A 25,190-nucleotide genomic window follows, 5' to 3' on the forward strand; every position below is an offset into this window, starting at 1 on the left:
GGGAGAAGAAATGGTCTGAAAGTGAAAAGAAAAATCATTTCAAATGTGACATGGTGGGAAGAAGAAAACAACTTGCAACCGGAGAGGGCTACAGAGGAGTGGCAGCTGTATGTCTGTTCATGTGTTCTTGTTTTTTTCTCCCAGCTCTCTGTAGGATCAAAAATATGTAAAGACCAGATGGGATTGTGGCTCGGTGGTAGAGCACTTGCCTAGCAGGTGTGAGGCATTGAGTTTGATTCTCAGCACCTCATATAAATAAATGAATAAAATGAAGCTCTGTCAACAACTAACTAAATAAATATGTGTAAAGACATTGAAGATATAGATTTAGTTTCAAGTTCTGGAAGATCAAACAAAAGCATTTGTAGGATAAGGAAGGGAGTCGTAGAGCAGATCAGATTAGGGAGTATTTATGTTGATGGATCTCATGAGAGTTTCAGAGTAAAGGTAAGAGCTGAATAAATAGGGTTGTCACAAATACTGGAATTAGTACTTCTGTGTGTAGAAACAAAAGGAAGTAATGCTAGTAATCATTGCCTCCTTCTGGTAAATAGTCTTGAGTAGCGGTAGATTGTGAGTCAGATGGCATTTGGCAGAGGGAAATGATTTGGCAAAACCCAAATAACAAACAAGAGAGGGGCTCTCCTGGACTCCCTTTAGTCTCTCAGTGGGCAAGTCATGACTGGGGAGGGGGTCTCAGTCAAGGCCTCTTACTGGTTGTTCAGATGGTGATTGTTCCAGAGCATTGCAGTGAAATCATTCATAATGGTATCATGGCAGCATTAAAATGTTGGAACCTTTTACCTCCTTTGGGACCGCAGCCATTATGTTGGCTGAGGTGGCCTCATGGGCTCTTCTAGAGCATTTCCATATACAAGACCTGGCTGGATAGGTGCGCTCGGGCTTCTGACCTTAGCCCCACCTAATGGTTTAACCTGAAATCTGCCTAGGCCCCTTAGTGATAGTAACATAACTGCCCCCTATTGGTTCTCGCTACTTTCTCTTCTTACTCCCTCCTTGTATCACTATATAACTTTGTCCCTGACTCAATAAAGCTGAGATCTGCTGCGCCTTCACGGCTGACATAACTCCCAGCTCAGTGTGGTTTCTTCCCAATCTTGGGGTGGGGACTGGGCCGTAGACCCTAACCCTCTCGTTCAGCCCCTCGGAGACGACAGGCTGGTCCTGCCTGTCTCCCACATACCTTTGTTGCAGGGAGCAACATTAAAACACATAAAGCAATTCTTAAATAGTAAGTCTGCACTTACTATTTAACTAGGAAGATCGACCCTCTGTGGGTAATTGCCACTGGGTAAAACAATAATACTAATGCTGATATTGATATCATGGATCAGTTTAAACTCTATTTTGTATTATTAATTTCTTTCCCCTTATCAAAACTATTTACCCTGTACTGTTTACCTGTAATCCTGAAACAGATTTTTATGAACCATTACAGGAGATATGCTAAGATACAGGTGAGCATTCTGTAGAGCAAACAGCTTTGTTTTTTCCACAGGCTCTCACTCATCCCTGCTTCAGATCTCCAACCCTTGTCAATCCCAGTGACTGCAGCTGCAAACCACTGTGGGACACCCGGTAAAGAAATGAATTCTATGAAATTATTCTGCTGTACACAGACTTACTATTTAGTCAATGCTGACAGATCCCTGTAGCTAACAAGGCACTGTGTCAAAATGACATTTCTTTGTAACTTGTATTACTGTTTTAAAATCTGGACTCCTGAGGTATAGACTTCTTAATCGATTTTACAGAGACCATGCACAATTCTGTAAAAATAATGCTGAATGTGAGCTTGTGCTTATTTGGAATGTGCAGAAAGAAATAGAATTTTAAAAATAACCTATCAGAGATTGTGTGTGTGTGTGTGTGTGTGTGTGTGCGCGCGTGCAGACGCTCGCCTGTGTGTAGCATTTATTCTGCACAAAGAAGCATAGGAGGTGACATAGGAGATTTACAAAAGTAATTAAAATATTTCTTATTTGTCAGTAGATACTACACATAATGTAAGATGTTCATAAGGTTTAGATATTTATTATTGTTCCTGTTTTAGTAAAAAGTAAACTGAGTTTAAAGGAAGGCTATGAGAATGAGGAATCTTTCCATTATCACATAGCTGTTACCACTTTGACCTGATCACAAGAGAGACACCTTTCCATACGTTTTATTTCTTCTTCATAAGAAATATTCTCCACTCATTCATGGGGTGATAAAATGCCACAAAAATATGTTCCCAATAAAAAGAAAAAGTAAGGGATAATATACAAGATAATATAAGCAGAGAACTTGTCCAAGGTCCTGTAAGATTTCAAATAAGCAAGAAGTAACTACTAGGGAATTTCATTAAACAAGTTCTCTCTTATTTGGGTCAAGTAGGACAAAAAACAAGTTAAGAGATTTGAAAAGACTGTTTAAAGCAGAGCAAATTGGATCTCCCAGATCAATTGAGCTGGTTTCTTGATTCTTCACACTATTTTTGTTTTTCTATTGAAAAGAGGACAAAGTAAAGTGTACATGGGGCAAAAATTACCTAGACAATTCAGAGATTGAAGATGTCAATTAGAGTGATGAGACTTGAAGCAATGCTCTCTATGTAATCGATACAGAGTCATAACCACCATCTGCCATTATTTTTAACTTTTAACACTTCTAAAATCAGAATGGGTCCTACCATTGATGTTATGATGAAAGCAGCATTACAAGATTTTATTACCAGCATTTTTCCTTTCTTAGGAATATATAAAGTAATTGGAATCTATACAAGGATTGGATCAATTTGATAAAATGCTACAGATATTACTGGTTTATATATCTTGAGAATTCCAGGTTCATATTTTATTTTTTTATCCTTTTTTTTTAAAAAAAAAGAAGTCTTCTTTCCCACCAATTACTTTCACACTGCAGTGCAACTCACGTTTTCCCTGTCTTAAAAATGTCTCTTTAGTGACAACCAATCAGGTCAGTGTTGGTGAGTACCAGAGCTATGCTCCTGACTCTGCTGTCCCTCTCCTTACCCCTGCACTTTCTCTGGGCTGTCCTCTGGACTCTTCCACTCTCATGTCTACAACTCATCTGTCATCTCTGGACTTCTTTAGGATTGCAAACTCAAACTTATATTCCTTATACAAATTCCAAACACATCCAGTCTAAATCTAAAAATTGTCTGCTGTCTCTAAGGCATCTTCTGCCTTAGAGACAACAAAACACAACCAACCTTCAACTTTTGATCTTGTAGAAGTCAAAATCAGCATATTCATCTATTCCAGAAATCATAGTTCAGTAAAAATATGTTGCTTTTTACACTTGCTCATTCTGGCAAACAGAATTAATCTAAAAGTTCAGTTGATTATATTTATAAAGTTCCTTCTTGTCAGCTACTCTTCACTTTCAAGAATTATTTTTCCTTCAGCAAATGAAATGAAAAAAAATTACTTTATTCCCTAATTCTGCAAAACTGAAATGTTCACATATATATGCGTATGTGTGTGTGTGTGTATATATATATATATATACACACATATATATTTATCTTCCAATAGTTTTGTTAATGATAGTTAAAATTTATTGTATCATTTTCTAATTGTCCTTTTCATATACAAAGGTATGACTCAATATAATTTTCCCACTTCTTTTTTAAATTTCCAGTGATAAATTTCTAATATTTTTTTTTCTTTAAACTACTGAATAGTTCCTTCACTGTTGTCCAAATAACTTTAAATGGGTCACCATTTACTGTAAGATAAAACAGAATCTATTGGAACTTAGAAAGTTCATGCCTAAACAATATTTATTTATCTTTATACCATTGATACCATTTTAAGAGTACACCTTTGGCTACTTGTTACCTGAATTTTGAGTGAGAAAGCAGGTATTAAGTGTTGGCTTAACTTCATAGCATATATAACTTTTAGGGAAATGAAACATAATGGAAAAATCTACTGTATAATTTTTTGGATATTTTTAATACATAGCAAAAGACTACATGTGTTTTCCTCATCAGAGTAAAATTACTAATAACAAAGTCTGTAGTATGAGTTACTGACATAAAAATTTTAATTTTTTTCTAGATCAATATAATATATTTTGTGATTTTAAATTAAAGTTTTTATTATACTCAGTAAATTTGACTAATTATATTAATTTTGGTTATTCTCTTCAGTTTTGTTTTTTTCAAGAGAAACCAAACTAATTACATTTTCAAATTTACATCTACCTCTCAATAAGAAGTGAACACACTGTTTTGAACTCCACTGATATCCAATTATTTATCATTTGTCTCTTTTCTTTTTAAAAAAAAAAAATAATTTTAGTTGTAGATGGAAACAATACCTTAATTTTATTTAGTTATTTTCATGTGGTGCTAAGGATCAAACTCAGTGCCTCACATGTGCAAGGCAAGTGCTCCACCACTGAGCTACAACCCTAGTCCCCATTTCTCTATCTTCAGTTTGCCCCATTTCTCTATCTTCAGTTTGAAGTTTATATTTCATATAAGTGATGGCTCTCAAAATAAGATGAAGGCCATCTCAAGGCAACTTTGATGGTTTTGCTCTCCAGAAGAGTAGACTATATCCTTTCTGTGTGGATTGTTATATTGTTTACATCTTAAGGTTTTCTGATATGTTATGATATCCTTAAAAAAATACAAAAGAAAATCCTTTCATAGTTGGTTTAAGAATATAAAATTTATCTTGTTGCCCACCCAGTAATTTTGTGAGTCCTTTCAAATATAGGTATAAAAATGATAAATATATCTAAAACCTGTTAACTGGAGTCCTGTTCTTAAACTTCTGGTGCTTCAGTGTCTCAACTGTAAGATTGTCACCGTCATCACTTTGTAAGTAATGAACATACAGCATTTAAACAGTCTCTAAAACAGAGGCAAGCATCATTAACAATCAGAAATTATTATTACTTCAAGGAAAACATTGGCCTACTTCTAATCTTTTCCTAGACTATAAACTATGGACCCTGAAGGGGAATGGTAATTACTGATCACATTATATTTGTATTTGGAAAACTCTCCATCAGTATCAGATAGGAGTGAACACTCTTCCATTTATAGTTTCATTTTAAATATTAATCCTTGTTTGAAGCATATGCAGCATTTTCTTGAGCCATTAGAACTCAAACCAGGCCGATTTCTTTTCTCTCTCCTCTCCCGCCACCGCCTCCGCACACCTTTCTCTCATACATACTTCCTAGGACAAAAAAAAAAAAGCTACATGGTAGGTAATATAGAAAACCAGATTTTAATTTGGACTAGTGTATTAGGACTATTGCATTAGAGAAAAAGAGACAGAAATACAGAATTGGGGTCAATGCCAATAGGAATTATACCCAAGGAGCAGTGTGGAGTTCACTGCTTGGAAAATTAAAAAGAATAAATATCAGAGATAGTGGGTAAGATCCTGGCCCAAATGACCCAACAGGATTCTTGCAGAAGCCAGACCAGTGTCATCAGATGTTCCCTGGGGTAGTGTGTAATATGTGGGGATGGAAGATGATAAACTTGAACATATGGTGAGGGGTTTTCACATATCAAAGCTGTGGGTATCTGGTTAAACAGTCATAGCAGAATTCTCACTAAAATTGGACAATGTAGAATAAATGAACAGAGAATCCTGAAAGTCTCAGCCTAATTGGAAAAGTGTTCAGAAAAACCTGAGTAGGGTTTGATTGAGAGAATTGGTGTCAACACACATACACAGACCCGTATCAAAAACCACTGCGTGTGCTACAGGAAAATTTCTGATAAAACATGTCCACGGCTTTTCAAAAACTCTCCATGAAGACCTCCAAACAGTTATAAATAAGTAATGAGTAAAAGTAAACCAGCACAAAATATATAAACAGTTACTATAATAGACAAGGAGAGTAATTAGAAAAAATTAGAATATTCTCTAGGAAAAAAAATAATAATTTCCATGAAGCTGTTGAGAATTGTTCAAATATGTTGCTCAATGGATGAATTGGCTCTAAGGCAGCAGCAAAATGTAGAGTCTAGACAGAGGAGGATAATACTGTAAGAACTTCCAAAGCCAAGGAGAGGAGGAGGATAAAATGAAGGCTATTCAGGTGTAGAAAATTCTCCCAGAGTCAGCATCCCAGAGCCATGTGTAAACAGGGCTTTGAATGGTTTTTAAGGAGCAGAATTAAAGCCTAATCAAAGAATATTCCCCCTTTTTAAGATGAAAAAAAAAAAACTTTGAATATTTGCCTAGAAATATTTCTGAATTTCTATGTAATTGTAATGGTTGTGCAATAGTTTAAAAAGTAGACTAGAAAATAAGAAAGAACAATACTAGGAAAATAATATAGTCATCAAAAACCAGGAAATATAGCAATGTTTGTGGTATGCATTTTCTCTCAATCAAGGACTTGTCCTTGATTTAAGGTGTTGTGGATAGACAATCTTTGTTTTCTTCTTTGAGAACGGCCTCCACTGCAGAAAACCATCAACACCAACTCACACCTTGACACATCCAATGATGATAGCTATAATGAATGAACTACATTACAGCTTGGTTTGGAACCGCTGTTAAGGACCTCTGTAGCTGCTGAGCTCCTAGAATCAGTCTGACTTGATATGGAACTTGCATTCTAGCTTCTCCCTTTACCCAGTCCTGATATCGGTCCTTCCATTACATAAATTCTATCCTAAGTGCACTCCTTAGTGTCTTACACACTAACTTTATTTCAAAATCTGCTTCTGAAAACCCAACTAACTATAGGAGGTAAAGGAGAAAGAAGTTGCCTTTACCTGGATTCCCCAAAGCAGTCTCCATTAGGTGGGCTGGCTTCCCTTCCCCCTCCCCTTTCTTGGTGGCTGTGGGTGGGGACTTTCCACCTGGCTAAGAAGACTGGAAATGGCCAATCAGAAGCTGACCAGCAACCTACACCAACCACCAGGTTCCCACAGGCTGAAGCCATTGTCCTGTCAAGTCACATCTGCCCTGACCAATCCGCAACAGACAGGATCCCACTAAACTCTACTGGGCCAACCTGCTGTTGGTAGCTGCAATATAGACGGCCCAGGCTGTCCTACCTCCAGCTTCCCTTATTAACATTGTTCTTGCCTTTCCCACCCACGACTTCCAGGCCCTCACCCTTTTGCAGACTGGTGAACCTCGCCCTGGAGTGCCCGCCAATAAACCTTCTGTGGGTGCCTCATTCTTGTTCCTGATCTCACATGCCCTTTCCGTTTTACAGTCTCTAATATGAATATCTGAGTAAATTATTGATGTATATGATTAAACTGACATATCTTCTTACCACAAAGTCTCAGACAATAGAGCCAGAGACACAAGAATCAGAGATCTTACTCATCATCCAGATTTAAGAATAAGCTAAAGAATAAATGATAGTCAGAAGTGAAGCAGGGAAGGATTTTGAAAATGAGAACTACTATCTAGAGGTTTCTTTCTCCCTTTGTGCACATAGTGTCTAGTGGAGAGTAATAGGGAAGATTTTTGTGAGATATATTGATTATATCACACAGAAGGATGCACTGAGCTTATTAAACATCTCCATTTATTAACCTATATTGTTGTGTAGTTTCAGAACATTTTCCATGGAGTCCTAGCTTCCAAAATGCAGAGACCCTAGGTTTGTTAACAGCAAACCTATACCTGGAATTTTCTGCTTGCAGTATTTTATACACAGCTCTGCAAACAGCCTTAGTGTAGTTGAGCTGGACAGGATTTTTAGTTATCATTATGTTTATAAGATAGTAAAACATGGGTAGCTTCCTTAGTAGAATCCTCCCTCAAAATCCAGCTGCTTTAATTCCTCCCTCCCTAAAAAGAAAAGCAGTATGAAAGGTACATTGGGAAAGATAAGAAGGAATTTCTGAAAGCCAAGAAGTTTTTGGTAGCTAGAGAGGCGCTGCTGTGGGCAAGTGAAGATTTATTCAACTAGTGGGTCCTCTGAGAAATGGACTAATGCAAACCTAAGGTTTCTTTTAATAAGAAACATAAATTTAAGGGTTTTTTCGAACAATTCTTTTTGTCTTTCATGGGTTACAAGTCACTGCAAGAAATGGTAACAGGATGGTTGGATGAGAATTCAAGTAAACCAGAGAACATCCTCAGGCAGAGAGACATGGGTGTGTTTAGTGTTTGAACTTCAGAGTATGATAATTGTTGGCTGTCCAACACTGCAGGGCTAAGTTTCATGATGACCCAGGGATATGGAAGAGCAATGACAGTGTCTGGTATTCAGCCAAGGGAAAGGAAATTGATATGTATTAGTTTTGTCATGTTCATAATAGAGAATTAATATAAACTGAAGAAAATATATCCAATATATAATCAGTTAAACAGAAAGGAAATCAATGTGATTATTAAAAGAAGCAATGACATCAAGCAAAAGAGGTCAAGGTGTGACAAATTAAAACATTACTAAAAAAAGAAACTAATTCTTAAAATAGTGTAAAAGTACTAAAAGCAAAAACATATCAACTCATGCAAATATTTGCAGTGATAACTATAAATAATATACAGGAGATACTCAAAGCAAATTGTCCATATAGATAGAAAAGTATAGGTGGTGTTTATTTAAAAAGAAAATAAAGAAGGAAGGAAGGAAGGAAGGAAGGAAGGAGAGAGAAGGGAAAGAGAAAAGTAGGGAAGGGAAAAGAAAAAAAAACAAGGCTCTTTTGATGTAGGAAAGGTAATTTTTGTAGGAGAAGCATTAAATGAAATTAAAAGGAACTTTATGCCAATCAATAGTTAATTCCTCAAAGAAAAGATCTAACAAATAAACTTACACACCTAACAAAGGCAAACTATCCTCTTTACAAATGCATATGAAACATTTGACATGTGTAAGCCATAAAGTGATACTTAATTTCAAAGGCATTAAACCATTCAGTGTGTTCACTGACCACAGTAGAATTAAGTTGGAAATCAATAGTAAAAAGATAAAAAGACTGTCTCCAACTTCTTCTCAGTTAATTAATTCCATGTTAAATAATCTGTCAAAAAAGAAATCTCAATGGAAATTTTTAAATGTTTTTAATTTAATGATAGTAATGATATTCACATTGCAATTCAAATTTGTCTCACACAAAATGGTGTATGAATTTAATGAAATGCAAATAAAAATATCAGCATAGGTGATTTTTGGTAATGTGAGATTTGTAGTAAATTGAACTAGACATGATTATTTTTCAAATTGTATCAATTTTCAAAGGACAGACTGGTCAAAGCAACATTAAAAATAAAAATATATTTCAAGCTAGGCATGGTGACACACACCTGTATCCCAGCAGCTCAGGAGGTTCAGTCAGGAGGATGACAAGTTCAAAGCCAGCCTCAGCAAAGGTGAAGTGCTGAGCAACTCAGTGAGATCCTGTCTCTAAATAAGATACAAAATAGGGATGAGGAAGTGGCTCAGTGGTCCTGTGCCCCTGAGTTCAATCCCTGGTGTGTGTGTGTATATATATATATACACCCACACACACATACATACATACATATATTTCAAGATTTACTTCTAAATATTAAAATTATTTTATATAAATAAAAATCACAATGAAACATCATCTCATTTCAGATCGAATGACTGTTATAATTTTTTTTTTCTGATGAGGATATGAAGAAAACTCTTATATACTATTGGTAAAAAAGTCAATTAGTACAGTACAGAAAACAATATGGAGGTTCCTCAAAAAACTGAAAATAAAACTGACATTTGGTCCAAGGATTCTGTTACAGGATCTATATCCAAATTGAATAAAAGGTACATGTTGATGAGACATCTACTCTCATATGTTCATTGCAGTGCTAATCAAAATAGCCAAGATACAGATTCAACGTAAATATTCATCAATCGAACAGATAAAGAATATGTAGTGTATATAAAACAAAGGAATACTATTCAGTTATTTAAAAATATAAAATTCTATCATTCGCAGAGATAAGGAAATAACTGAACTGGGAGTCTTTAAGTGAAATAAGTCAGATACAGAGAGACACACACTGCATGTGTGTGTCTTATATGTCTTCTATGAGGAAGCTAAAAATAACCTCATAAAAGTAGAGTGTAAACTAATGCTTACCAGTGCCTGGGAAGGTTTTGGTGAAGGTGTGAGTGAATTGTCCACTAGTACAGGTGCAACTAAATAGGGAGAGTAACTTCTGATGCAGGTATGGCTGAAAACTCTGATAGCTTGGAGTAGAAATACAATGTCTTAGACCACTCTTGATATGTTGGATTTTCAATTGTAGTGAACTGGAAGGAACTAGAGTGTATTATGTTAAGTGAAATAAACCCGATACAGAAAGAAACTAGGAGCAAATCTTGTCATTCTTATGTGGAAGCTGAAAGAAGGCAGCCCGAATGTAGTATAATGATGAATGGAGGCTGGGAAGCATGTCTCTGAAGGGAGGAGGTGGATAAAGGGAGATTTGATTAGTATGCTCTGTGTGCATGTATTGAAATATCACACTGGACCCCATTAATATGAGCATTCATTACTTGTTAATCAAATATCAATGAGTAAAATATAAAATAGTGAGGGGTTTCATCTGAGTATTCAGAAAAGACTAAACAGAAGCCTTAAGTAATAGAAAAATCAAAACAAGAAAAAATAAGAGAAGTATGGAAATTATACATTTGGGGAGGAAATTCCCCAAAATTGATACCATGATACTGGCATATAAAATTTTGGAAAGAAGCCCTCTATTTCCAAAACTGTCTGCTATGGGAGCCTTGTAAATGAGCTTCAGGATCAGACCCCATAACATCATCCTGCATCCAGGGTGGAGCACTCTAGACACGCTCATGCCACAAACCACTTTCACAGGGATGGTAATTGTGCTGAAGAGTCCCTAACCTCTCGTTTTCCAGTAGAGCTTTAAGACAGACCCTCCTTGTGTCTTCCAATATATTTAGATTCTTAGTTGTGTATACAGGGTATTCTTTTTCTTGCATTTCTTTTCCTTTTCTTTCTCCCTTTCTTCCATCTTCCTTCTTCCTATAGTCATTCCGTTTGTGGTGTGACAAACTAAACCAGAATATGGGGGAATACAAACATTCCTCATTACTTTACCTTCAAACCTTTCATAAGGATGAATAAGTGTTTGAAGTACCAGAGACAATCTAGTTAACACCAAAGGCAGTTTAGGTGTAATGTAAGCAATAGTTTTGTCAGAAATTATTTTTTAAAAATTAAAAAAAGAAAACATTTTAAGTCAGTAATATCACTATTCTTAATATTTTCATTTTTGAAAATGAAAAAGAATGCAGTCTTGTTCTTTTTATCTCATGTCTAATCTATAGTTTCTCATGGAATGCTTATACTAATGGAAATAAAAACGAATGAAAAGTTTCTAAAGATTCTGAAAAATTTCTTCTGGATAGAATTTATAGCCCCCAAAATTATTCCAGATTATGTACATTTAAAACAAAGAAAATACAACTCTCTCTCTCTCTCTCTCTCTCTCTCTCTCTCACACACACACACACACACACACACACACACACACACAAATACAGGGCCTCAGTGGAACACTTGAAAATGCCATTGAACAGATGTTGTAAGTCTATGAATAAATGCATTCAAGTCTTTTCAAAGCACCACAAGTCCTTTGGTGTCCAAACTAAAACACAAGCAGGTACCTCAGGCTCTCTCCAGAAATGCCAATCCTTATGACACATCCTGAGATTTTCTTCCAGGGGATGTAGGATATGTCCCAAGAATCTGCACTCTGTCTTTAGACAAAGCTCTTCTTCTCAATGGGTGATTTAAGAAACTGGTATCTCTGTGAAATCAGTTATGCTGAGTGGCATCTTAAGCATATGCCAATTACTCAGTCACATGATAAAGCAAAAAAAAAATGTCATCAATATTTTTGAAAAGCTGTCATATTTTAATTGGAATATTTAAAATTGAAAACTAAGTGGAATGGGGATATTAGAAATATTGATCTCTATGCTTATGGCTGACCTTCAGGGGGCAGGGTCAGTCTCCCACTGGTTGGTTATTGATGCTAATGATGCTTCAGATGCACCAACCAGTGGGGATGAAAAGATGCCTTGCTCAGAGCAGCACTCTGCTTGTGGACAGCAGAGCAGGCTCTCAAACAGGTTTGAACATGATTTGAGAGGAGGAGAGTAGCTTAAGGCTTGAAATTTTAATGAGATTCAAAGGTGGAGATGGAGTAAGGGTTCCTGCCTGCTGCCTGGGCTTACATGGTTTGAATTTTTGCTGGAGTCAAAGAAGGAGGTGCCTGGGTTTTCTCATACCATGGGCAGGACGGAAAGAAGGATGAACATCGAAAGCGACCAGAAGTCAGATGTCAAAAATGGAGTCCGCATACTTATTATCGTGATTAAGATGTAGTTGAAAACTCTGAGATATGACTTTTAGAAATAGGTATATGTTGGTCTGTGTGTCTGTATATATTTTCATCACCTGTATTTTTAAGTGAATTAAGGACTCAGTAATTACTTAGCCATAATGAGGTTCATAGTACTATCTCAAGCACTTTTCAAAGCGTAACATATTTATTTTAAACATGAAAGTATTATTTGGAAAGTGATGTTCTGTTCTAAATCTGCTTTATTTGTATTGTTTGACTTCTGAAAGCTTATTCAAACAAGTTTAAAATAAACATTGTTCATGAGAAAGTCCATGGATTTACTAAATCACAAAACAAAATAATCTAACACTTGTAACCACTGGGTATATATAAATCCTGTGGGTCTTTCTATTTAAGAAATCTCCAAAGCTATTTCTATAAAGGTATTATTATATTACAGAAATACTCCGTTTAAGGTGAATTCCTTTCAGAAAGTGGATTCCACAGCAAGACTTCAGAAATTGACTTAAAAATAAGGAGCCAAATAATGTCTGACATGTATCTTTGTATTTTGAAAGTATTAGGGTAACATGCAAAAAAGGGAAGAAAAATGTTGGCATATCTCTCATATATATATATCTCCAGCGAAGTGCTAAATCTTAGCAAAGCCAAAGATAACTCACAGATAAATACCTAAATTGCTCTTGAAAATACTGTGTGAAGATTATAATTCTAAATATGGGAAAACTCAAAGTGATTTCCTTCAAAGACTAAAGTTATAACTGAAGAAAATCATACCTCCCACCTAGGAAAACAAGTTTGAGCGGCAGGTGAGTAAGTAAACAAGCCTTAAAAAGCTTTCAGAGGAATAAAACAAGGAGTAGAAATCGAAAAAACTCACAGGGAACAAAGGAGCCAATCATTTCTGCAGCTCTGCAGGAATGGCTATGACTGTGTCTGTGAATACCATGGGCAGGATAAAGGTAGGCTCTCGCCTCGTTCTTCTTTTTCCTGGTGAGAAGAATGAGTGATATAACTTATTCTTTATATTTATTTATTTATTAGTATCTTTAATAACTATTGTGAGATACTTCCTTTTTTAATTGGAAAACCTTAGGTGTCATTATTATTTGGTGGGGAGTTTTTTGGTGGTGTACTAATAGCTCCATAGAAGAAGGTACAGACATTTGAGTCGTATTTTGGAAAGAGGACTTTTATCTGCTGATGAATAGTTAGACACTTATAAATTATAAAAACTGGTATTTCAATTTGATGGTTGTCTGGTTTTGTATATGATTGTAGTGATTTTAACTAATATATGTAAAGCATATAATTACCCGATACACTGGTGATGCTGGGATCTATAAGTCTGTGTAAAAATGGACTATGGGATAGAAAAGCTTAATATCATACACATATTGCATAAATTTCTATGTGCCTCAGTTTGCTCATGGGTAAATGGAAATAATTTTTGACATGGAAATTTTGAAGTTCAGACATAATACACATAAAATATTTAATTCTGAGATCATCATGAAGGAAGCATTTATTAAATGAAAGTGAATAATAATAAAATAAATGCTTTATAGTGCTGTAACTAAATATCTCGAGATGATATAATTTGTTCACATTTTCCTTTTCTTTTTCCAGTATTAAGGATTGAATTCATTGACGTTTTAGCACTGAGCTATATCCCCATTCCTTTTGTTTTATTTTAATATTTTTTAGTTGTCAATGGACCTTTGTTTTACTTATCTATATGCGGTGCTGAGAATTGAACCCAGATCCTCACACATGCTAGGCAAGTGATCTACCACTGAGCCACAACCCTATTTTTTCCTTTTTATTTTTTTCTTTTGATACACAGAGTCTCACTAAGTCACTGAGGCTGACCTCAAATTTGCAAACCTCCAGTCTCTCCCCACAGAGTTGCTGTGATTGCAAGCATGTGCCACTGGGCCCAGCTGCAAAGATTTCTTTTTAAAGACATATGTTATTTGGTTCCATTTATTGAATGATATGATCGCTCTTCCTTCTCCTGTGAATTGTTACTCGTATATTATAACTACCCCTTAATATTTCCCAAGTCGGTGATATTGTAACATATATTCTTCTGTTTCCTTAAGTACATCAGCCATTATTATTCTCTTCTCTACTTTCAACAACTTCCAAAAATTTCTATATTCTGTCTCACCTTCTGTGCACCCCTCACTCTAATGTGTTTCAATTTCTGCCCACTCCACTCTAACTGTAAATTTCTCCGTAAGTGCTTTTTTTTTTTTTTTCTCCTACTGTTTTTTTGGTGGCTTCTTCTCCCTTAAACAATAGATTACCTCAGTGTTCAGCCCTGGACCACTCTTGTCTTCCATATTCACAGCACCTGATCTTATTCAAGTCTATGATTTAAAAACATACCTGTATTCTATTAGCATATACATTTATTTCTACAGCACAAAGTCAGAATCTTCTGACATCCAGACTTGTATTTCCATTTTCTCCTTTGGTGTCTTCCTCTGAAAACCTAAGGGATATTCCAAAAATTGTAGGACAAAGTGGATCCTTTGCATCTATCCAGGACCACCACCATCATAGACCAACAGTCCTTAGAAATCCACCAACCAGGGGACTGGGACGAAACACAGTGGTAGAGGGCCTGCCTAGCATTCAGGGCCTTACCTAAATGAGAGAAAGGAAACAGGGAAGGGGAGGGAGAAAATCAACCAATCAATTATCATAATCTGTGGAAATGTGTAATTTGAAACCAAGTATTTCTTTTTATTACTCCTTCACTCTCATACTCTCATTCTACCCAATATTTTCTGTAAAAATTTCTATAATTTGTCCATCTGAAACATATTTGTAACCTATGTATTTCTTAATTTTTCCTATCTCAGTAACATCCAATGGTATTTTGTAAGGGATCCAAAAAGTAGAAAACGAAATTATGGATAGAATCCTCGTTAAATATGATTGGTGTACTTTCAAGTATTAAGGATTTATTTTATCAATTTTAAATGCTATTCTGAGAATCTGTCATTAATTTTACAAGCCTGTCACAGGGATCCTAACTTGTCCTCAGAGTTGATTCTTTTGACCCATAATTCATTCTCACTTGGCATTTTTTATACAATAGGGCTATAGTGTTAATATTGTTGTTGATTTTTTCTTGCTCTTTTCTTGTCACTGTTTTGTTTGTTTGTTTGTTGTTTGTTTGGTGCTGTGGATTGAACCCAGGGCCTGTGCACGTGAGGCAAGCACTCTACCAACTGAGCTATATCTCCAGCCTCCTTGTCATTGATTGTAACATATAGTTCATGTTTCTTCAAACTTTCTGGTGCTTTTCAGCTTCATGTTTAAACACTATATATATATATATTTATATATATAACAATATATATATTGTAAGATTGAAATGAATCATTATATTATTTAAATGAAGATCTAGGAATTTATGTAATATGAAATTGAAGAAAGAAGGCAGGCCTAGTATATCATAGCAAAACTTCTCCTGTGCTCTGGTTCCCTAATTTGAGGGAGAAAGCCTGTCACAGTTTTGCCATTGGTGTTATTTATACCGGGTTGTGTTCTGTGCGATGCAAGAAATCCAACCCTGGATTTTTGTACTAAGAATAACAAATCTGTTTAGGAATCACTCATTCAATCTCTGTAGCTTCTGGGCTCTTGAAATGAATTCAGGGTCTACCAGACCATTCCTTCATCAGAATGAGAAAGCAGATTCACAGACAGAAATCTGAAGCAAGACTTCTGGAAACAAAAGGCTGTTCATTTCTTGATGAGTAGAGTCAGGGATGAGGCACAGAATACAGACAAATTCATTTGTAAAACTACTGGTTGTCATAGTAACTAAATTTGACGTGTGTGTGTGTGTGTGTGTGTGTGTGTGTGTGTGTGTGTTGCAAAAGCTTCTTTTCTGTTGCTGGATTAAAGTTTTTAGATAATAATGAAAGCAGTAGCTCTTTAAAGTTAATCCATTTAAAATGTAGAATGTTCCTCCGCAAAACTCACATCTGGTTGTTTAGTTCCCCACAGATCTACACCACTGTCCCACTAAATAGACACTGAAAGAAGTGCAATAAAAAGAGGAATCCTATTAACATGGTTTGAAGCAGGTAATTAAATACACAGTCATATTTGAAATCAATATTTCGAAAAAATCATTCCAAGAAACATGTATTATTCCTTCAAGTTCCCATTAAAATAGCTTCCAATATATTCATTCATTCATTCATTTTTTGACATAGAGCCTCAATATGTCACCCAGGTGCCCCTGGACCTTCTGACCTCAGCTTCCTGAGTAGCTGGAATTACAAATAAACACAGCATTGTGCCCAGCCTCCACAATATTTTTTGATAAAGTGAGCAGAGATTTAATCATAATTTTATTTATATTCTGAGAAGGTACCATACAATATTTTGATATAACTTCTAATTTCAAACTCTTTCAATATATAAGACTGACTTTGTGAATTGTCAACTAAATAATTGTATAAATCAATATACAATCATATAATCTATGTTGCATAAATCAATCAGTCATGGGTTTTCAAATACTACTTAAAAGTTTGTTTCTTGTTATATTAAAACACTTAAATGAGAAATTGACATCTGAATATCTGTAAGTTATAATATTAACTTTAAATTTCTGTTCCAGTTACTTAAGCTTAAAAATTTGGCTGAGTGATCTATGCTTTTTTTACTGAAAATATTTTCAAGTTTAAATAAAATATGTTTAATCGAAAAAAGATATAACTAAGAAACCTTGCTTGTGTTAAAATAAAAAAAATATGCTGATGAGGCTATCCAATACTTTCATTCCAAGTGCTTTATCTTGTTTATCTCAATTTATTATATTTATACAAAAAATCTTGGATATTTGCCATTCTGTACTTGGATCCAGCTAAGTTGGCTTGATTTGAAGCCCTCTTTCAGAAGTAGCGCTTATTAAAAGCTGTTGATTTCTGCAATGGAAATGATCCAGCCTAGAGTGATAGCTGGACCACTGGATTTTGAGTCCTAATATTAACAAGGCAGATCATTAGTTTGGTGGAAGCTTTGTTCCAGATGGTAGGCCATAATAGTGCAGTTAGCATGGTATGTGCTATTTGGAAAATGTCAAAAATAAATCCATTATTTTTTCCAATTAACATGAACTAATAAGTCTAATAAAATAGTGCAGTTAGAGAAATATGCTGAGTTCATAGAAAAGTTTCCTTATTTCTCAGTCAACACTTTTCTTTTTCTGAAGATATTTTCATACTCCGAATCTGAAGTTGACATCAGTTACTAGTGCAAACCCTAAAGAAAACTGAAGACCTTAAGACTATGTTTGCAATCTACTACTACTATTTCATCTCTTTCATTTTTGACCCTGTTTTTTAAGATGCCATAATTTTGCAACTGAATCAGAGCCTCTGTGGTGTTTGTAGGCACTTTGAAAAGAACTTTGTCATATTTTGTGTTCCATGAATTTCCAGTCCTCAAATACATTATCAGTGATGATGAGAGAAGTTCCTAAAACTGGATATCTTGATTTTAGGGGGAGGTATGATCTGAAATTTTATGTAAATGAACACGATTCTGGACTATTATATCAGTTTTTCCATGCATGGCGGTAGATTTATTTTCCATCCCTGTGTTGATCATTTTATGCCTGAAGCAAAACTCTCTCCAGGATTAGTTTATTTAGGATGAATAGGTCAAGCTGAGTATGAAGCCAGAACAATGAAATTCCTTATCATCGGTGCCACAGAAGGCCACAAATCCTTCTAAAAAAGAGGCGCTTAGGGATGCTACGTGAGCATCTTCCATAGCCTTAAAATAAGTGCTTTTTAATGCATGGCAAACAGTGAAATTCAAACATGAACCTTATGTGTCATACTGCAGTGTGTGATTTTAAATTAAATTATTCATTTAACCTCAATTTCAATAATTCCTAGGAAAAAAAGGAGCTCCAAATAAATGAAATATCAAGAAAGCATTGCTTCATTTTTATAGAAAATAACAAGAAATTGAATGGAAGGATTTTGATGTTCTTGGCAAAACAAATTCCTAAGTTATGAATATAGTCATTGTTGGATTATCTATGAGAAATCATGCTTAAAAATGTTTCTTATATTTTAAAATGTTTTTCTTCTCATTATTTTATCACATTTCAACTTGAAGATAGATCAATGGTAGCTTTTATAGCACTACATGTGTTAAGTATGTAAATGCATGTACATTTAACAAATTTCATTTACTTGTTAATGTAAAATTTGCCAAATGTAGAAGAATATTTAGTAATATTGCATTCTCATACACGATGGGAATCACATATGTAAACAAATTCCAAAAGAGATACATGCTTGTAACTGTTTTTGTATTAACTTGCCATATATTCATGTGTTGCTTAAACGTGATTCTTGAAAAAAATGTTCTTTTAAAAACAATTTTTTCACATCACCTGTATTTTTTTCAGAAGAGTTATTTAATGAAATGAGTACCCTTGGATATATTTTCAACTTATTTAAGTTGGGCTTTTTTCTTCCTTTTTCATTAATAAATTTAATAGCAATTATTGTAAAAATTATTTCAGGTAAATTATTAGTTTTGAAAATCCAGAAAATCAACAAGTATTTAAGGGTACATTTTAAAATGGTATATGCTATAATACTGTTTTTAAGTGGTTTCCAAGGTTTTAGAGATAAAAAAAAATCTAAAAACATTGAAACAATTAAAGAACTGTATAACATCACGTAATCAACCCACCCAGAGAGAATAAAAGACCATATTAGGTAAATCATGTAAGAATATCTAACTTTAGCAAATAGATGCTCATTTTTAACTACTCCAGACCTTTGTTTTCAAATTTGAAAAATCTTAGAGTAGGACAGGAATTCCATGACTACTTTTAGTTCTAAAAATCTGTGATATGGTTAAAAAAAAAGTATTAAGATTTAAGTTGTTAAAGAAGTCTTCATAAAAGAAGTACGACTTCATATGAACCATCATAGTTACATGTGACTTGGTTAGACAAATGGAGAATAGAATGAGCATCAAGGGAAATGAGTGGAGAAGGATGTACAGGAAAAGGGACCCACCTCACTGGAAAGAGTGCACAGATTTTTAGGCAGTAACTGCTGGAGTGTGAGGAAGTAATATGAAAAACCTTGAATTCTAGGATAAAAAGCTTGGACTGCACCCATGGGAAATAAAAAGCTATGGAACAGCCTGAAGCATAAAAATGGCATGCTGAAATTTGTCTTTATGATTTGCAATTCTGGATGAACTGGAAAGTGGAGATAAGAAAGAATGTCCATCAGTAGGTCATTATGGTGTCCAAGTATAAATGGTATAAAGGAATGAAAGCTTGGATTGTTGGCACTAAGAAGCAAAGAACAGGGAAAATTAAGGTCACTTCAAAGAAAATTAAACATTGAAAAAAATTTACTTAAAAAAAGCTTTCTATTTAGCATGATTCTCTGCCTGGTGATCTGCAATTGAGGTCAAAGAGAGACATACAGCAATGTTAAAATAAGACCCATGTGAGTTTGATCTGAGTCCATAACTTACTAATTGTGCTTTCTTGTATACCTAATATATATCCTTAAAAATTATCTAGCTTAAAGTTGGTATGCAATAAATACTGATGGAATAGTTAAGGATACTAATTTCCTCATTGTGTTGGGTATTAATTTCCTCATTCTTAGCAGGGTATTAATAATAACTAATTTTTAGAAAGTAATAAATTAAATTACATAGTCAAATAGGACATTATAAATGCAGATGCAAATTTCAAATTCTTCATTAGTTAAACCCTTAAATATTATATATTTTAAACATTTGTTTCAGAAATTCTACCTGAATGTATATTTTCCTTTTAGGACAGCTAAAATTTAATTTGCCATATATCATGGACAAGACATTGAGGCTCACAGAGGTTAAATTTCTATTTAAGGTCATATAGCTTATTAATGTCACCCCTCGGGATAATCCCTGTACTTGCAATTTACAGTCTATTGTTTACTATTAGGCAACATTTTATTAAGTGTGTTGGTTTATACTTATGCCAAGAATGTTTGTTACATAGAAGTATGAATTAGAAAAAGGGCTAAGAATGGTTTCACAGATCTGGTAAATTCCATGGCTACCTGCTAATGAAGGAAGGAAGGTCATGAAGTATATGATCATATTAAGGCTCTGCAAAATCATAAACCTCAAGAGCTTATTTCCCAAGTATATGATCATATTAAGGTTCTGCAAAATCATAAACCTCAAGAGCTTACTTCCCAAGGTATCTCATCCCTTTACTTAACTAATTATTTTCTGCTAATAGGATCTTGTGTCATCAAATATTTTGTTGTCTTCATCCCCCACATACACTCTGGAGGACATATTACTATCAAATGAAGTAAAATACATATTCTTTACTTTTGACCTAAAGTAACAAACAACTTGCAGATTTCTAATCAGCTTAAATATGGCATTGTAGTCTACCTTTCTCACAATCAGTTTTATAATGTTCATCATCTTAATGCAAATGCAATTATATGATTTGAGAAAGAATAGGTAAAAAGAAAAATAGAAGGGTGTATCATGAAGTAATTTAAATTTTTAAAAAATTAGAAATATCTCTGAAACTTGCTATTTCAATCACAGTCCAATTTGCTAAAGGAAACCCACACAAGACCTTTAAATAGAGGTCAAGAAGAATAAAAACAGCCCTTTAATCCAACTGCCAGCCAGCCATTATCTTTCAGGAAATAACAACATGAAATAATTCTAATTGAGAGAGACAAAACAAGATCACTTTGCAAACATGTTCAAACACAGACAAAACAAATACTTTGTCACACCAAAAACAACTGCCATAATTCTCTCCTAGCAAATGTACATGGCTGCTAGTTTTCCAGCAGTTAACATTTTAGAGATATTCTATCTCATGCATATCCAAATTAAAAATATGCAGGAAATCAATAATAGAGTTAACCATTCTTTTGACAGCATTCATTCCAGAGTTAAAACAAAATAAAATGAAAAAGGCTTACATCTTTGAGTTTTTAACCAAAGCACCAAATGCAAACCCAAATCTCAAATGAAAACATAAAAAATAAAATAAATCCAAACCCTGGAGACCTAGATGTTAAAAAGAATCTAGATTCTATTTAAAAATAATTCTCATTAATACCCTAAAGAGAAAAGAAAACATAATGAAAGGTCTTTGTCAGAAAACTGAAGTTATGTAAGAATAAAATTATAATTCAAAAAATTTTGAAAAACATATAGCAGCAATGCTTAGTTTCATAAATGAATTGATAGGATTGCAGATACTGTTGAAGATAGAATCAGAGACCTAGAAGATAGGTTAGTAGTAAATTCTTCTGAAGTACAGGCAGCATAAGTGTTGGAAATATCAAGAATTTTACAAGAAATATATGTACAAACATAGCAAAAAATTGATTTGCAATGTCAGAACTAATGAGTAAAATTCAATGATATAGAAAATATAATGCATTTTTAAAATATAAAATTAAGTAGGTCTGTTATCCTGCATGATAACAAAAAGAATCTACTTAATTTGCATGATAGGCTTTAAATTCACCATGTAATATGAACTTTTATTATTTAAGAATTACAACAACCAGTTGTTCCCTAGTAAATTTTGCATCTTATCACTATTTTCAATTCATTACTTTGTTTTTCTTTTCTTTTTTCTTCCCTTAGGTATTTTAATGCCACTTGGAACCTCAATTTTAGGTGCATATAAAACTAAGAAAGTGTTGTTAGTTGAATAGACTTATTTATCAAAAATGAATATCTTGCTCTGTGATTCAGTATTCTGCTAGTCAGGGATGGAAAATGTTTACTATAAAGAGACATATAGTGAATGTTTTCTATTTGCTGTCCATATTCTTTTTATTGCAACTACTCAACTCTGCTGTTGTGGCATAAACTCATCCCCAAATAAATATAAGTGAATGGATGTGCCTGGGTTTGCTCTCAGAAACTTTTCTATAAAAAATAGGAAGCTAGCAAGTTTACTGTCTCCTGAATTAGCTCAAAGATTTATAAGGACAGTTTTCCTAATTAACATATATGTTTGATCATTTGTTTGTTTTTATTTGTTTACTATTATTCTTATTAGAAAACAGAATTAACAATAGATTAGATTATTTAATTTAAGTTCATTAGGATCCCAAATAAAGATATTATTTTTTTTAAATTTCCTCTCACATATTTTATTGGAAGATATTTCTTAGAAAAATAATAGTTTGAAGATTTTATACTTTATTGATTCCTTTAAAAACTTGAATGGGATGTGATTATGCAAAACAGTATTTAGAATTTAGAATTATAGAAAACACTGGGCTTCAAGTTTGAAAAAGCAAGTATTTCCTGAGTGTGGCGATGCATGCCTGTAATCCCAGTGGTTAGGGAGGCTGAGACAGGAGGATTGCAAGTTTGAGAGCAGCCTCAGCAATTTAGTGATGCCTTAAACAACATAGCAAGACACTGTCTCAAAATTAAAAAATAAAACTGTGGTTTAGTGCCTCTGGGTTCAATATCTTGTACCAATATATATATATAAATACTCTTGAACATGCATATGTACTTCTATGTTACTTTTTTGCTAAAGTGAGAATATTTTAGTCTTTTAAGTACAGTTATTGTTATGGTGTGTGTGTATATGGGTTATCCCCCAAAGTGCCTGTTAATGCAGAAATATTCAAAAGTAAAATGATTAGGTTTTGAGACTAGTTAGGTGTAACCAGTCCATCTTCATTTTAGTGAACTGACTGGGTGGTAACTGTAGGAAGATGGGGCATGGCTGGAGGAGGTGGGTCACTGAAGAGCATGCCTTGGAAGGGTCTATCTTCCCCAGGCCCTTTTACCTTGATTCTCTGTGGTCTCTGACCCCATCATAAACTAAGCAGTTTTCTTCCACTGGATCCTTCCCCTCTGATGTGCTGGTCACCTTGGGCCCAGAGCAGTGAAGTCAGCTGCTTACATTCTGAGATCCTTAAAACTGTGAACCACAAATAAACTTTTCCTATTCTAAGTTGTTTTTGTAGAGTATTTTTGTCATAGTAATGGAAAAGCTAATTCATTCATTTTCAGACTTTTTTTTTTTTGCTTTCAATAAATATGCAGCCCAGAACATCAAACAAAAGCTTCCTGCCCTTTAAGATAAAAATACTTTTTTATTCTAGTCCACATTCATCATTTAATAGGAAATCCATTACTCCTCTGTATATATTTAGGAATTTTTGGATAGGATTAGTGGTAATGGTAGAGCTATGTATTTTCTCCCCTAATCTCTGCTTCCACATTTTTTCTTCATAAAGTGTTTCAGTCTTGATGCAACTAAAAGATCTGACCAGGACAATTGCGGAGGAGGAACAGTTTATTTGGGGGTTCATGGTTTCTGAGTTCTCAATTCATAGACAGCAGACTCCATTCCTTGGGGGCTTGTGCAGAAGAGTATGGCAGAGGGACGCAGCTGACATGATGATCAGAAGAACATACAAATATATACCCCAAAGCCCACCTCCTCCAGCCACATCCCACCTGCTTTCAGTTACCACTCAATTAATACCATCAGGTGATTAATTCACTGATTAGGTTAAGGCTTTCAGAACCCCTTCATTTCTCCTCCAAACCTTCTTGCATTGTCTCACACATGAGCTTTTGGGGAACACCTCATATCCAAACCATCACAATAAGCTTCTAGAACTTCTCTTGATTTCCTGATCGTGTGTTCTTTCACTATCCCACGTTAAAGAAATGGGCACTTTGTTATTCAGAAAACTTTCAAAATATCAGAAATAAGGAACAAAATAGCTGTACATTTTTTAATCTCCTCCTCCTCCTTCTCCTCCTTCTTCTTTGTGGTGCTAGGGATAAAAACTCCCTATCTTTTCAATGTCATACTCAATCATTTTCTGACACAATCACCAAAAGATTGTATACTATTCTAGAGAAGAATAGCAGTAGTTGACTAAATGTTTACTACTAATTAAGGCTCAGATTTAAATCTATGGATTCCTGGTAAGTATATAGATTACTTCCATCGTTACTTTATTGCCCTGTCAGACATCCCTCATTTTTGTGTATAGAGGCAAATTCATATCAGTGTTCTTTTGAGTAAATGACTAAAATACTCTATTCCCTGATTTTTACTTGAACCAGCTCACCTATCCTACAGGTTTTCTTGTAAATGAAATCATTGAGCTACACCAACATAAATATTTATCTATGAGTAATGTTGTAACTTTCTAACTTTATATACTGGCAACCTATATCATTTACTCAAGTTCTAATTAGTGGGATATTTTAGACATTAGTAACTCCATTTAAATTCTAGAACCACATCTTAATCCAAAAGTAAAATTTATAAACTTCCAAGAAAGAGAAACTTAAGATACTCTGTTCCCATAACACCCCCACACAATGTCCCTAAATACAAAAATCTGTTGTTATGCAAACACCTGCACCCAAGTTCATTTCCAGCTTGCTCTTGTTCCTTGGGAAAAAAGATATATAAACCTCTATTCAAGTGACTCTGGCTGCTGTGCCACTCAACTAGGCAGGCTGGCAGGCCTTCCTTCCCTGTTAATAAACTTTGCTTATTGAGCGTTAGACTGTGTCTCCAGAGATTTCTTTGAGCGTTCTGTCCTAACATTAACTATTTGATACTGTATGTGTAAGTGATTTTACCAGAGTTATGGAATAGAGGGAGGGTTACAGTGCACACATATATATGTGGGTAGACACACACACACACACACAGACACACACACACACACATACGACTGGATCTGAGACCTGACTACTAAGAAAATTGCTTTATCTATTTATAAA

Source organism: Callospermophilus lateralis, chromosome 13 (genome assembly GCF_048772815.1).
Source record: "Callospermophilus lateralis isolate mCalLat2 chromosome 13, mCalLat2.hap1, whole genome shotgun sequence".
Classification (NCBI taxonomy): Eukaryota; Metazoa; Chordata; class Mammalia; order Rodentia; family Sciuridae; genus Callospermophilus; species Callospermophilus lateralis.